The sequence below is a fragment of the Ovis canadensis genome, chromosome 2 (genome assembly GCF_042477335.2).
Source record: "Ovis canadensis isolate MfBH-ARS-UI-01 breed Bighorn chromosome 2, ARS-UI_OviCan_v2, whole genome shotgun sequence".
NCBI classification, from domain to species: domain Eukaryota; kingdom Metazoa; phylum Chordata; class Mammalia; order Artiodactyla; family Bovidae; genus Ovis; species Ovis canadensis.
Genome location: NC_091246.1, coordinates 216,499,196 through 216,515,619, shown reverse-complemented (window position 1 = coordinate 216,515,619; position 16,424 = coordinate 216,499,196). Strand labels below are relative to the sequence as shown.

General features: G+C 38.8%; 1 protein-coding gene across 26 annotated transcripts in view; it reads right to left on the bottom strand.

Annotated features, from left to right (window-relative positions):
* Positions 1-15,849, bottom strand: part of MAP2 (microtubule associated protein 2) — a 298,803-nt gene extending 282,954 nt beyond the window's left edge. For 10 of the 26 annotated variants that reach the window (XM_069578186.1, XM_069578189.1, XM_069578201.1 and 7 more), the window contains exon 1: positions 15,528-15,808. The gene's annotated coding sequence lies outside the window, so the exon portion shown is untranslated. Of the gene's footprint in view, positions 1-2,892; positions 2,920-15,527 lie in introns of all 26 variants that reach the window. The other 16 variants (XM_069578205.1, XM_069578214.1, XM_069578191.1 and 13 more) reach the window with 3 other exon arrangements.
* Between the last annotated feature and the right edge of the window lie 575 nt (positions 15,850-16,424).

Sequence of the window (16,424 nt, the reverse complement as noted above, 5' to 3'; positions counted from 1 at the left end):
CGGGGAAGCCCTCAAAGGACTGTAAGTACTAATAAACGTGGACCTTAGCAATCACAAGTAGTGGTGAAACAAAGAAATTTAGTGTGTGTAGTCTCCTAAATGACAAACAAAGCAGAGCATCAATGTCGGCTCTCAGAAATAACAATGCAAGTAAAGCCTGGAGTTACACAAAGTACTCAGCAGATACTTCCCCTCTCTGTTCTCTCTTCTATCCTTTCTAACCTCAGAAATGGAGAAGAAACTTTTATAGCCCTTCAGTGATGAGTCATCATCATGTCTGTGTATACTTTCAAATGTTTAACTTTTCAATTTTATTAACTTCAGTGGTGACAAAATAAAAGTTAGTAAATTAATATTTAAGTGTAAAATGAAATGAAAATTTTATTACAGCTCTACAGATTTTTCCAATTTGGGGTCTATTTTTATTCTATTATTAGGTTATATTACAACTAACTGTATAACACAGTTTTTCCAAATGTGAAGTACTGCTTGTATCTTAACTACATCCTGTGCTGCGGATACATGTACACCTAGAGTTCATGATGGTATACAATAGTAAATTTGACCGCTAGAGAACTGTGCCATTGAAGTTAGTTTTCACTCCTTCTGGAGGGACTTTGACCTGAGTTCAGAAATGGCCTAACTGCCAGTCTAAGTCAACAGCAGTTTTTTCAGCAGCATTTTCCACACATGCCTCAGCCTAAACCAGGGCTCCTCAGCTCACTGATGGGAGCAGATTCTCCACATACATAACCTTCTATGCATATGCAGGTCTAAGAATCTCTGAGCAGCATCATAACTTGGGAAAGGCAACTATCGCTGTTCAATATCTTTTCCTCATGCTCTTTCCAGAAAAAGCTTTCTGAATCAATTTATTAGAGTTATCGCATAATAAGCTATACTTTATCACAAGATATAAAGTCATGGTTATTCTGTTTGTTACAAAATCTACAGTGGTTGTTCTCAGAGGCTTCCCTGATGACTCAGTGGATGAATAACCCTGCACTGCAGGAGACACAGCAGATGCGTGTTCAATCCTCGGGTTGGGAAGATTCCATAGAGGAGGAAAATGGCCACCCACTCCAGTATTCTTGCTCATGTTTTTGATGTGCTTTATGATATGAAAAATATACCCCACAGAGTACTGAAAAGCAATTTTCACCTTGAAACAGTCATTTAAAATAGTAAAATGGATATTCTTAAGGTTAAATATGTGTGCTCCATTTACATCCTTCTTTACAGACTGTCTCCATTTACATCTGATATATACAATAAAATGTGATTTTTTAGCATGAGAAATTCAAATTGCATTTGCTTTAGGAAAATATGAGCCCATCTTTTTACTATGACTAAGTTAATATTCTTTAACCTGACCCTCTTGCTAATGTTTGAAATATTTTGTATATTTCACTAACAATGAAATTAGTACAGAATCACACCTTAGTCTCTCCCTCTAAATAGGTTGGTGTATCTATGCTACACCATATGTAAAAATTCTCGACCTACTACTAAGTCCTCTCAAATTCACCTTGCTAATCTTAAAAGGTTGAATTCCTCACTCTGCTCTCTAAGTCAAAATCCTTCACTGATTCCAAAGGCCTTATGATAATACCAAAATCCCAGTAAAGCCTAGTATTTAAGGACCTGCACACATCCAAGACCACTTACCCATTCTATTCTTCCCCCAAAGAAATCTCCCATTGCAGACAATATTGTTTACTGTGCTCTTTGTCACCTCAGGGCCTTTGCTTCTGCTATTATCCTACCTGGGTGTTTTCTAAACCCAGCCATATAAGCAGCCCCAGGCTACATCCTTCACTTCCCACATAAAATCTTTAGCTTCTGCACATGGTGATATAGTTCTCTCCTCTAAATTTACATAGCACTTACAAGACACGCTCTTCTTTATCATTTATCTTATTGTGCATTATATTCTTTTTGATATAAGTTTTATATCTTATGTCTCTGCTAAGTCACTTCAGTCATGTCTGACTCTGTGCGACCCCATAGACAGCAGCCCACCAGGCTCCCCCGTCCCTGGGATTCTCGAGGCAAGAACACTGGAGTGGGTTGCCATTTCCATCTCTAGTGAGTGGAAACTAGAGGAGAACAACATGCTGTATATTTTACACTCTAAACTAGAGGAGAACAACATGCTGTATGTTGTACACTCCACAGCATAAGCATGGTTGTACATATAGAAGAAAATTAATCACTTTCTTGTTTTTATTAAAGGCTTTCACTAGTTTTTTGAAGTAACTGTTTATATTTGATATTTAGTGACATCTCAATATTAAAAGACCTATGCTTAAATAAGATTCCAAGAACACTATTAAAGCTTAATATATATTTGAATTATCTGTTCATTTGCTATTAATATATTTAGTATTTAATTGGAGGAACTGCTAGTCTGGGAGATAGAAATATCATTCTAGCTAACTGCTCCATGTTACAGCAATTTACATTACATAATTAATTAACCCTAGAAACAAAACAAAATGGAAGTCAAGAAAAGAAGCTTTAAGAAGAACAACAGCAATTCAATTTTTCATTGCAAAATAAAAATACTTTCTCCTAAATTACATGATTTTTGAAAATGCCCTATAAATAACATTACATGAAAGAACAAAAAATTTAATAGCTTTGTTTTCTATTGAGAAAATGTCTAGGAAAAAAGTAAACAGCCCTGAAATATGCCAAAAGTATAATCAATCAAAAGTCTGGCACACTGTGTTTAATATTAAGTTCAGTAGAGCATTACACTTGTTCTAGAAATATTTGAAAAGCACATTTAATTATTTTAGCATAAGCAATATATACATGAAGACGCACATTAATCATTAATCTCAAAGGTGATTCAAGATCATCACGAAATTGTATTAGTTCACTTACTGAATTTCAGGGCATTTAGGTCATTACCTGTAAGAAGTAAAATATGTGTAATTAGGTTATTTAATTCATTTATAAATTCTAGTACCATATTGGTTGTTGCTTGGTACCTGATCTTATTTATAACTAAAGATGCTATGGGGAAATAGTCAAAGAACACACTCATCCTGAAACTGCAATGATTTTTGTGACTACTTTTCTCAAACACGGATTTGTAATTTTCTGTTTAGATTTTTTAAAAAACCAAAAAACTTAATTTCAGTTCCAAAATGGCTGCAAGGGTTAAAATCACTTATATAGGTAATACTCCAGTATCTCAAGAAAATGACACAGTTTAGGTTACCTATGTTTAGAACATTTTATTAGACTATATCAACGGAAGTCTAATCTTGTCTCTACCATTGATTTCTAATTTTCTAAATTATTTTTCTCTTGTTATTTAAGACATCAGTGAATGTTACAGATGTATCTACAGGGATTTAGAAGACATAATTAATCTGTGAAAACTCTTATGAGATTCTCAAAAAGAACTGCTTCTACTACCTTAAAAATTAGAATGCACTGCCAGTTAAATAAAAGTCAAACCCTTTATGATGGTCAAGAGAACCCACGAGGCCTGAAGTCTGCCTCTGCTCTGATTTCCTGTCCCACTACCCTCTACCATGGCCAGAGCCTCTAGTGCCACTGGCTTTGTATTTGTTTCTCAAATATGCCAGGTTTCTTCCTGCTCTTAATGCCGTTACTTCTTCTGTTCCCTCTGCCTAAAAACTTTTTCCCAAAATATTTGTTTGCTTGGCTACTTTCCATTATTCATGTCTCCAAGAGCAGCCTATCCCATCCGAGACAAGCTCTATCGTATGTTTTTGTTTTCCACTTCTTACAGTAATTTTTTATGTCTGAAATACTTAATCATTTATTTGTTTACAAGTTAATTTCTGTCTCCCACTAATAGAATATAGGCTCCATGAAGGCAGGGATCTGTATGGTTTGTCCCAATATGCTACATATTCAGAAAAGTTCCTGCTGCATGTTTGGGATCCAACAACCATTTGTTAAATAAATGATTTATGAACCATAAATCACTGAAATACGTTGGGCACACTAGACTGATATTTAAATGGAAGAAAAAGAGAGTATCTATTTGTCCTGTAGTGTTTAAAAATGTTAAAATTTGGTGACTGAAAGTTTTTAAATAAATTTTCTCCTATTTAGAAATAAAAAAAATCTTCAAGATAAACACTAAGTTTCTTTTCATAAAAAAGAATATTTGTACAAGAATTTTTACATTTCAGAGAGTTTGGCAATTTAAAAAAATAATAAGCTATAATTTTTCAAGTACAGTGATTAATAATATCCCTGTTACACATACTAACTTTGCATGAGCAAGTTTACAAATATGCGTTGCCTGTAAAATAGCATGTATAGATTATTCATAATACAAAAGTTAAAAATGAATTATTCCCAAGAACATCATTTACTACGATAATTAACTCTTTATGGATCATTTAGATTTTCAGACTGGTCAAATTCAGTAAATCACATCTAAGAAGAAGAGGACAGTATATCTTATTTCAAAAGATTTGCTTTCATAGGTATGAATTACTTATGTGCAAATAAGATGGTTTTTTTCTAGATTTATGGCTCAAAATAAAGATATTCAGGAAAAGCTAATATGCACAGCCCATTCTATCTCAAATGGTCATGGAAAATATTTTAAGGAATTTTGTTCCATCCATTCAATGATAAAACGGTAACTACAATTTTGATTAATGATTAAATATGGCCATTTAGAGAATTAGGACACACTATATAACATTCTCTAACAGAAGGAGGACATTAGAATTCCTTCACTCCCTAAATAGTGGTACTGTTTCAGTTTTCACTGACTAGGAATATATTTCTCTTTAAATATTTAAGCATGGTTTCTGCTCATTTCTTTCCTCCAATTTGCCCATCATGCTTTTCAAATATTTGTCAACTTAAGACTCCACGATGCCTAGGCAGTGTAGGTACAGGTGAAGCTCTACTGAACACAGTAATGATGGAAATACCTAATTCTTATTTAATTTGCTGTCTCCTTGGATGAGGCAAAGAAACAAGAGGCATGGAGCACCAGAGGCAGAGAAACAGCAAAACATACAAGAGTAGGAAAGTTAAGAAGGAAGCAGACACAGACATAGAGGCCACAGCCTTTCTAGCTCACTTCCTTTTAGCTAAAAATGTTAAAGCTGGGGAGACACAAAAGGAAAGCTATTTCTGAGAAAATTTCATAGTGCTATAGGTCAGAAAGAAGCTTCCACCAGCTATTTTTGTTGGATTTCTCTTGTACACAAAGTCAAGTTTAAACACAAACTTAACCAATCTGGAGGCATCAGTATGGATAGTTCAAGTTCAGAGAAAAGCTCCTTGGCTTTTCAAGCAGCTTGAGTCTGGGCACACATCCCCAGAGAGTTTACATGTCTGTCCTAAGAGATCCAAACCACACGAATGAACCTGGAGCAGCAGCCTGGTCAGTGTTTCCTGGACCAGGTTTAGCCTCACCATGTTCAGTAGTGGAGCTGGCACAGAGCTCATTGGAATGGCCTTAAAATGCTGAGTCTCTCCTTCTTTTATATTCATGTGAAATCACAGTTGAGTCACAAAGTAGGGGAGGTATGACAGGCAGATCACCCCACCCTTAGGTCAGAGAACAGGAATATAAACTAAATTGGAAGAAGAGTCAGAGTGAGATGGTTCTTCATGGGCAACTCCTTACCAAGAGCTGAGTCTGACCTGAATAACAATTTTAGGCCTGGCTCCACCACTCAGAATCTCAGGAAAGTCATTTAACCACTCCCTGTCCCAGTTTCCTTACACGCACATCAGAGGTTCACACCATTTGCTCCTAACTTATACATACTTCGCAAGTCTTAAGAACTGATGCTACAGGGCAGAGGCACAGAAAGATACACTTTATATTTCCATTTGTACAAGCACAGAATCCTTCTAAGACACTAATTAACAGAGTTACAATAAGTCACTCTGTTATATAGACTATAAACATATTAAGCAAAAGGAAAGGATTTCATTAAAAATATGTTTGCTCAATATGTTTTTTTAATAGAAATAAATATCAGTTTTTTAACAGAAAAATTAGGATTCTTCTCCCAAAACCTGATGGAGGTCTTTCAGAAATGGTGCAGTGAGACTTCCTAGATTGTATAAAGTTTAATAAATTATAATTTTGATATGGACCACCTTCATTTAATATGGTTCTATTCAAAATAAAGTAAAACCACACCCCCTAATCATGGAACTTATGACTGAGTCTAAAAGTGATAAGCACTTTTAAAAAATCCACAAAATGTCAACTTCACCAAAGACCAATTAATAGTCTATAATAGTTTACATCATACAATTATGAATGAGGCAAGCTTTAGTTTGAGATGCAGCAGCCAAACCCATTTAAATAAACCCTAGATCATACCCACTTCATGGTTTCATAAGAGATGTAGCTTCCAGTAGGATGCTTGGTGCTTTCTCAGAAGTAAAATTTCTAAAGTTCCATCAATACTGGTTTCTCCTCTTTAAAAAGAAGAAAATCTGCATTTTCCATGCAATAGCAATGTCATATGCACTTCCTAAAAGATAAATTTAAGTGACCAGTATTTCAACTTAGGACACTTGATCAACATGGAGATGCTTTGATATTGAGCACCAAATTTAGCTTTATCATTTCAATTCAATAATGAACAATGGAATTTGGATCTTATCTCTCAACACAGAAAAATATAATAATTATTTGAAATTTGTTTAATTTGATTTTATGAATGAAAACAAATACCATTGTTTTTCCTATAAAAGTGTATTTAAAATCAATATTCTCATGTGAACATCAAAGTACAATTTTCAATTTTTTATAAATCAACTGTATAACAATTTATCTCAACTAAGAAAAAATGCTATATATAAATACTAATATAAGGCTAACAGTAGTACATGAACTGAGAACTTCCAAATGTACAAGCTGGATTTAGAAAAGGCAGAGGAACCAGAGATCAAAGTGCCAACATCCTTTGGATCAAAGAAAAAGCAAGAGAATCCCAGAAAAACACTTACTTCTGCTTCATTGATTACTTGAAAGCCTTTGACTGTGTGGGCACAACAAACTGTGGAAAATTCTTAAAGAGATGGGAATACCAGACCACCATACCTGTCTCCTGAGAAACCTGTTTGCAGGTCAAGAAGCAACAGTTAGAACCGGACATGGGACAATGAACTGGTTCTAAATTGGGAAAGGAGTACATCAAGGCTATATATTGTCTGCTTATTTAACTTCTATGCAGAGTCAGTCAGTCAGTCAGTTCAGTCACTCAGTTGTATCCAACTCTTTGTGACCCCATGAACTGCAGCATGCCAGGCCGCCCTGTCCATCACCAACTCCTGGAGTCCACCCAAACTCATGTCCATTGAGTTGGTCATGCCATCCAACCATCTCATCCTCTGTCATCCCCTTCTCCTCCTGCCTTCAATTTTTCCCAACATCAGGGTCTTTTCAAATGAGTCAACTCTTCATATGAGGTAGCCAAAGTATTGGAGTTTCAGCTTCAACACCAGTCCTTCCAGTGAACACCCAGGACTGATCTCCTTTAGGATGGACTGGTTGGATCTCCTTGCAGTCCAAGGGATTCTCAACAGTCTTCTCCAACACCACAGTTCAAAAGCATCAATTCTTCTGCACTCAGCTTTCCTTATAGTTCAACTCTCACGTCCATACCTGACTACTGGAAAAACCATAGCCTTGACTAGACAGACCTTTGTTGACAAAGTAATGTCTCTGCTTTGTAATATGCTGTCTAGGTTGGTCATAACTTTCCTTCAAAGGAGTAAGCGTCTTTTAATTTCATGGCTGCAATCACCATCTGCAGTGATTTTGGAGCCCAAAAAATAAAGTCAGCCACTGTTTCCACTGTTTCCCCATCTATTTGCCATGAAGTGATGGGACCAGATGCCACGATCTTAGTTTCCTGAATGTTAAGCTTAAGCCAACTTTTTCACTCTCCTCTTTCACTTTCATCAAGAGGCTTTTTAGTTCTACTTTCTGCCATAAGGGTGGTGTCATCTGCATATCTGAGGTTATTGATATTTCTCCCAGCAATCTTGATTCCAGCTTGTGCTTCTTGCAGCCCAGCGTTTCTCATGATGTACTCTGCATAGAAGTTAAATAAGTAGGGTGACAATATACAAAGTGCTTCGTGTGAAACGCCAGGCTGGATGAATCACAAGCCCAGAACCAAGATTTCCCAGAGAAATATGAAATATGCAGATGATACCACTCCAGTGGCAGAAAACAAAGAGAACTAAAGAGTTTCTTAATGAGGGTAAAAAGAGGACAGCGAAAAAGCTGGTTTAAACTCAACATTCAAAAAATACGATTAGGCATCCGATCCCATCAACTCATGGCAAACAGATGGGGAAAAAGTGGAAGCAGTGACACAGTTTATTTTCTTGGGCTCCAAAAATCACTGCAGATGGTGACTGCAGCCATTAAATTAAGACACTTGCTCCTTGGAAGGAAAGCTATGACAAAGCTAGATAGTGTATTAAAAAGCAGAGATATCACTTTCATGACAGAGGTTCATACAGTCAAAGCTATGGATTTTCCAGTTCAGTTCAGTTCAGTTGCTCAGTCATGTCCGGCTCTTTGCGACCCCATGAATCGCAGCACGCCAGGCCTCCCTGTCCATCACCAACTCCCGGAGTTCACTCAGACTCATGTCCATTGATTCAGTGATGCCATCCAGCCATCTCATCCTCTGTCGTCCCCTTCTCCTCCTGCCCCCAATCCCTCCCAGCATCAGAGTCTTTTGCAGTGAGTCAACTCTTCGCATGAGGTGGCCAAAGTACTGGACTTTCAACTTTAGCATCATTCCTTCCAAAGAAATCCCAGGGCTGAACTCCTTCAGAAAGGACTGGCTGGATCTCCTTGCAGTCCAAGGGACTCTCAAGAGTCTTCTCCAACACCACAGTTCAAAAGCATCAATTCTTCATATACAAATGTGAAAGCTGGACCATAAAGAAGACTGATGTTTTCAAACTGTGGTGCTGGAGAAGACTCTTGAGAGTCCCTTGGTCTGCAAGGAGATCAAATCAGTCAATCCTAAAGGAAAACAGTCCTGAATAGTCATTGGAAGGACTGATGCTGAAGCTGAAGATCCAATACTTTGGCTACCTGATGAGAAGAGCCAACTCATTGGAAAAGACCCTAATGCTAGGAAAGATTGAGAGCAGAAGGAGAAGGGGGCGACAGAGGATGGGATGGTTGGATGGCATCACCAACTCAATAGACATGAGTTTGAGCAAACTCCAGGAGATAGTGAAGGACAGGGAAGTCTGGCGTGCTGCAGTCCATGGATGCAAAGAGTTGGACATGACTTAGTAACTGAACAACAACAATCCTGTGATTATTACATATACAAACACAAATATCACTATGATAGCCCTTTGGAAAACACAAAGTGAACAAATTTCATGGACTAATAGGTTGTTACAGGTATTATAACTCCATATAGCAAAGATTTGTATGCCACAGACTGCAGTTCTTCATTCAAATGATATAATAAGTATGTGTAGTAAATTATAGAATCAGATCTTCTCCTAGCTATACTAGATGACACTAACATAAAAAGAATGCACTACTGATCCTAAAAACTTTTTTTTTTGCTTCTTTGTTTTCAAAGTGGGCCAAAGGAATGTGGTCTCATAAATGCCAGAAAAACAGGCAGCTTATTGTTTAAAATACTGTTTTGTTCAAAAACACCGTTCAAATGAAAGACTAAATTACAGCTTTGAGAGGCACAATACCCAAATAAAGTAATACAATTTCAAAGCTAAGAATTATTTAATTGTGATGCTTCCTAGTCAATAAAACTAGGAAACATTTTCTCATACCATTTTATTATATAATTTCACTGTTGTCCATTAGCAAGATAATACAGTGTTGTTGGAACTGTTATAACAATACAACATGGGCAACAATAAACCCATTAATACTTTAATGCAATATAAAAGGTTCTATCAGTATGAATATTCTATCTTAAACTAAATGAGCAAGTTTGTATATTTACTTACAAGTTTGCTTTAAATATAGGAGATCTAGATAGCTAAGCAATGAAATATACTAATGGACATTCAAGCACTATATTTTATGATTACTGAGAGATGGATTTAAGATGGTTAATGATAATGTTGTACACAGCAATGTAGCTAGGGATATTTTATTTAAAATTAAATTAATTCAGTTCAACTTAAGGGAACATCAGTGTAGTTAACTAGCATAAAATGAAGACAGTGGACTGCCTGACAGATAATGACTTTACTGTGGGTGCATGCTCTATCACTAAGTTGTGTCTGACTCTTTGCAACCCATGGACTGTAGCCCACCAGGATCCTCTGTCCATGGGATCTCTCAAGCAAGAATACTGGAGTGGGTTGCCATTTCCTCCTCCAGGGGTTCTTCTTGACTCAGGGATCAAATCCACATCTCGTGTATTGGCAGGCAGATTCTGAGACACCAGGAAAGCCCAGATGACTTTACTACTCAGTTTCCATTTTATTTGATGTCAGGTGAATAAAATAACAAAATAAAGTTAGCTAATCAAAATTTTCATTTGAAAGCAGTAGGTTGTACAGCTACACCATGTTTACCTTTTTCAAGTCATTTGAAGAAGGCTGGTAAGAACACAGCTGGGATAAGCAACTGTCTATAAGATAAGGGAATCTGGGTCAGCTTGCGTACAAATAATGGGAAGACACAAGGCAGTACCTTTTCTTCCTGATTCAGAAAGGCTTTCCAGAGAAAGGAAACAGGATCAAAGACTGGTATACAAGGAAAAGTTTGTTCAAGGCCAGAGTATATATAAGTCAAGATCAAAGGAAGGACCAAGACAGTGATGAAGCCCTGAGAAGAAGTTGGCATAAAAGTGTATGTTAAATGAGAAATATGGATATAATGGAAAATAAATTACAATAAAAATGGCAGGTTCTATTTTCTAAAAATTGGTGTTTTGTTTTGTTTTGTTTTTTGGCCAATACAAATTGAAAGCAAAGAGCAAAGGAAGGAAAGAAGAAAGGAAGAAAGGAAAATGGGTGAAGAGGAAAGGAAGAAAAAAAGAAAGCAAGAAAGAAGTCCAGCTTTGTGATCTTAGAAGCTTAATTATTTTCTCTAAAAGGCCTATTAACATAACAGGCTCCTCTCTCCATGGAATTCTCCAGGCAAGAATACTGGAGTGGGTTACCATTTCCTTCTCCAGGGGAGCTTCCCAATCCAGGGATTGAACCTGTGTCTCCTGCATTGGGCAGGCGGATTCTTTAACACTGAGCCACCAGGGAAGCCCCAGTTTATATATATACAAATATTTATACAATTATATATGTTGTTGTTTAGTGGGTAAGTCATGTCTGACTCTTGCGATGCGGTGGATTGTAGCCCCCCAGGATTCTCTGTCCATTGGATTTCCCAGGCAAGAATACTGAAGCAGGTTGCCATTTCCTTCTCCTTCTATATATAATTATATAGAGAAAATACATATATGAAAAAAGGAGGTCAGGTATACAGGGTCTACATTAGGACATTTACATAGTGATACACAAAAAATTGTCTTTGAGGTTTGGGACACTACTGTCCCCATGTGCAGTCCCTTGTGTCCCATATCTGAAATACAATAACTGCTCATGTAAATGTTATTTTTTTAGTTATTCCCCATTACAAAAGAAACAAATTCGTCTAACTTTATTTGAAGATTTCTTAAAGCCAGGAGCCCTGTAGTACTTTTTGTGTCTCTACATTTAGTCTCCAGGAAGATATTCTGCATCCAGTAGAAATATAATAGACACATAACAAAATACATAACTGATGCTGAAGCTGAAACTCCCATACTTTGGCCACCTGACTCGAAGAACTGATTCACTGGAAAAGACCCTGTTGCTGGGAATGATTGAAGACAGGAGGAGAAGGGGACAACAGAAGATGAGATGGTTGGATGGCATCACTGACTCAATGGACATGAGTTTGAGCAAGCTCCAGGAGTTGGTGATGGACAGGGAAGCCTGGTGTGCTACGGTCCATGGAGTCTCAAAGAGTTGGACACGACTGAGCAACTGAACTGAACTAACAAAACAAATAAATAAATAAGATGGAATAAATGCTCTCCTAAATGAAGAGTAAAGGCTGTTTGTAATAAGAGTATTGAAGACAAAATGCCTGGAGAAGACTAACATTCAAACAAGAGATTACAAAGAACAGAATGAAAGGAGAGGAAAAAAATCAGTGAAATGATCAAAATACTGCTCACACTTAAGAAGGTTTAGATTGAGCAGATCAAATTAAGAAAGGCGTAGAAAGAACTGAAATACAAAAGGACAGACATATCTGAGAGAATCAGACATGACTCAAAGAGCTTAATGACATCTTTACCTGATATACCAGAGACATAAGAGTTTATAATTGTTTCAGAATATTATCTTTAGTAACATTCACTAATGCATTACTAATAACTTACCTAAATGACTGCTTTTAGGATTAAGAAATATGACATTGTTCTGGAGGTAGTGTTATTATCCACTGTAACTGTTATTTTAGATTCTTTATCTTAATCTGTCAAGAGGAAATTAAGCACTGAAAGGAATTCATTAACCAAAGTGATCAACTTGAATACTAAAATCTCCAAGTTGGTTTCATACGCTCAATCTTATGGGGACATCAATGAATGGTTTAAGGATGTACATACAGTCATGTGCATCTAAGCAAACGTTATAACTATTGCACTTTAAAGTCCAAGAGCACAACCCCATTTTTCAAAAGCATAGCAATCCAGTCTGCTATCTGGATGCTAGTAAAATTTTACCAAAAAATGTGTATCATAAGAAAACATGCAAATATATGCCAATAAGCATTCTTCTTCCTTTTCCCTTCTGATGTGTTTAGAAAATCTGCAAATTGATTTTAAGCCAAAAGTGGTACAGGAATGAAATTATTCTTTCAGGTTTAGGGGATGCTGTGCCAGGTTTCATTTCTGGCAGCATATTTATGACCAAGTTCAAGATCCTTGAAAAGAAATATGTAAAAGAGGAAATATCCCTTTAACCTTAGCAGAGCAACAGAGTAAGGCTGCTGTGGGAAGTGAAAGGCTTCTGCATCAGGAGGGTGTGCTGCTGGTGTTTGGTTTCCACTGAGAGGGTGCTTGCTCTCTCAATGAGTTTGAAGTAGCTACTAGGATGAGGTAATGGCTGTGCCAGTTTCACTGGGTCAGGCTCTGTCAGCACATTCTTTCTCCTTCTCCTCCCTGAGAAGGTGCTGTAAACACGTCATCCTAGGAGAGTTGCTACAGAGAATGAACACATCCTAAATTCAAAATTCCTGAGAAAGCTGCTCTGCTCTTCACAATCTAGACAGAACCAGAAGCTTAAAGGAGCATAGACAGAGTCACGATAAACAGGTTATTTGATGGAGGTGAGGGAAAAGAGGAGAAAAACAGAAAATGGACATTCATGTATAAAAAAATTTTTAAGGAAGCTCAATTTTTAATTGCTCAGATCTATAGATGTATGTTAAGCAATTTTCTGCTTATGGGGGAAAAAACCTTTAGGAAATTAAATAATACTGTAGCATATTATGAAATACTAAAAATTGAAATTAAATAAAGCACAGGCAAATAGCACGTACCACTGATCCTAATGGCACAATAGCTCTGCTCAATGCAAACTGTGGATTCCAGATATAAAGGTATGATAATCAGATAAATTTATCAGGAAATTAACCTTAAAATACACACACATAACTATACTTTTTATTGAAAGAGAAAAATGCATTTCACCTTTTCTTGGGAAGGAAATGTTTCTGTGCATGAAGAGGGGGTGATTGAAACGCCCATGATATTTTTACAGAGTCATAAAGATTTCTACCAAAATACGTAGCAACTGACCAGCTAAATGGGTGTTTTGTGTCACAGTCAAGTGAAAGGCTATAATCTTCCTCTTGGGCATTTTAAAGAGCTTTTATTTATTTAATCTGTTTCCATTGCCAAAAAAATTTTAATTGCCCACAGTGAAATGACAGGGTTACAGAGCCATGCGTTATACTGGGCTGGTACCTGCCGCTCAAGCATGGGACATTTTGCATAACATGGCTCACATAAAAGGCTTTGTTCTCCATCGCCTCACTGCGGCTGCAAACCTCAATTTCAGCGAGCAGTCATTTCCTCTCCCAGACCAATCATTTCAAAATAAATCATATTTTTGACATTTAATACCTTACCGATATTCATTAATCCCTTTGCCTCACATCCAAACTTATATACTACCCAACAACATATATTTATTTGTTCTGCAGTACAAATTTGATTCACACCATAATCCCCAAACCTTCAAGGATAAACATTTTAAGACTCGTCTTTTAAGTACTACTCTCTTCTGCAAAATTAGGTATATATTTATAAGTGCGAATGTGTTTATGTGTGTGTGTGTTTGTGGTGTGTACCACCATATGCCTGTGCATGCTTGTGTGTGCATTTAAACAAAAACCCTTCACACTGAGTCAGTAATAAAGGGTCTATGTCCTGGAATCATTATGCTAAGGGCTTCCAGCTGATGGCACCCAGCAACTGTTACAAACGGGCTTGTAGCTAATGAAAGCTTTTTAATTTTCTGACAAAATCCCCAAACCCTGATGCCAGGCAGTATTAACATCCATTTCCAGTTTTCAAGGATGTTTTTTTCTGACCCCATCCATTTTACTATCCCCTCCTCCCTACACACACCCAAACACACACATCCCCACTCCTGGCTCCTCTCAAACACTCTTTCTTTAAATTTTCATCCTTAAACAAAAGACAAAGTTGGAGAAGGAAGACACCAAACACTGCAGCCCCCAAAACGCCTTTTAAGAAGAAAAAGAAAAAAACTGGTGGACTGTAGATGCTGCCTCCCACTCCCATCTCTTAAAAAGAAAGACTATGTAGACGTTCAAGCTCATCCAGACTCATTTTTTCGTATCCTGCCCTCCATCGAGACAAGACATTAATTTTTCATTTTCCTAAAACTATAAACATTCGTCAGTCTTTCTCTTCCAGCTGTGTCTGGGACAATTACAGGGAAATGATTTCGAATTGACAAGGTTTCTTTAACTTACTCATCCGTCAGTGTGCAGTTCTCTGCAGTTCGATGGACCAAAAACAAAAGAAAACCTAAACAAAAAACCTCTACTTCGAAATTCTCTTTTACCCCAGTATAATTCATTGTCTATCTTTCCCCAGCTCAGGTAATATTAGCTTTAAAGACAAGTATCCTAACCCGATGTAAGTTCCCGTGCGCTTCAAAGCGGTACCTACCAAGGTCACACACCCTTCTCCAAATCCAGAGCCCAGGTACAGCCCTGGTCCCCTGCTGCGTAGTAGTTACACCTAGAGAGGCCGGGCCTGAAGCTGCCGCCAGGTGGGAGACAGTTCGACCAACCTGTGCCTGCTCCCAAGACACGGGATGAGACAAATCCCTTCTCATCCCCGTTCCTTCCCTGGGCTCCTTCTCCTCCCTCCACGCTGTGCGCGAGGCAGAAGGGAGAAGCACGTTTATACTGAATCAGAGGTGGGGAACGGCTCTCTTACCTGGGCGCGGAAACGATGCACCCGCAGTCGCCGCTGCCACCGCTCAGGACTTGAGGACCTAAGGTCCTCTGGAGAAGGAGCAGGGGGTGGGTGGGGGTGGGACAGGGCAGGAAAAGAAGGAGAAGGAGAAAGAAAAGAAAGAAGCGGAGGGGAAGAAAAGAAAGAGAGGAGGCGGTGGAGGATGCTGTCGCCGCGGCCGCCGAGAGCCCGCGCAGCCGGAGCTCCCGGCCCAGTCTGAGCGCCGCCCTGGCCGCCGGCTCCCCGCGGCCACCCCGCCCTCCGCAGGCCCCGCCCCTCGCCCCCCACAAGCCCCGCCCGAACGGCGGCCCGGGCGGCGGCGGAGGCGGGGCTGGCGCGGGCACCGCCACAATGTCCTGGAGGGGAGCGCGGCCGCCCCGCCTTCCGCAGCTGTTGGCCCGCCGTCCGGCGGGGACCGCGAGGGTAGCGGCTTCAGAGCGCAGGCCAAACCCCAGCCACTTCGGGCTTGGGACTGTGGGGGCCCCCTTTAAAGAATCCCTGCCTTCTCCGCCACCAGAAGCAGAGTGAGACCAGCACCTTTGGGACGGAGGGACCCATTTGGACCCTTTTCTGATATCCTTGGTGAACTCGGAGTGGCTGGGGCGAGGAGACGGGGGAGGTGGCGTCAGCTTTAGTCTCTCAAAGAGGAGTCCCGCATAGAGGCCTCTCTTTTCCCGTCTCCATCACTGTGACGGTGGGAGTTCCGGTTACCCCTCAGTGAAGAGAGCTCCCTGGCCTTGCCTCCACATGCCTCAAGACGGTTGCGTCCCAGAATAGATAGGAAAATTGGGGGGAAGCATGAGGACAAAGAATAACTCCTGTCAGTACTAAAGGAACAAGGGTTGAGGGTTTAGAGAATTATTAGACCCCCGTTCGATC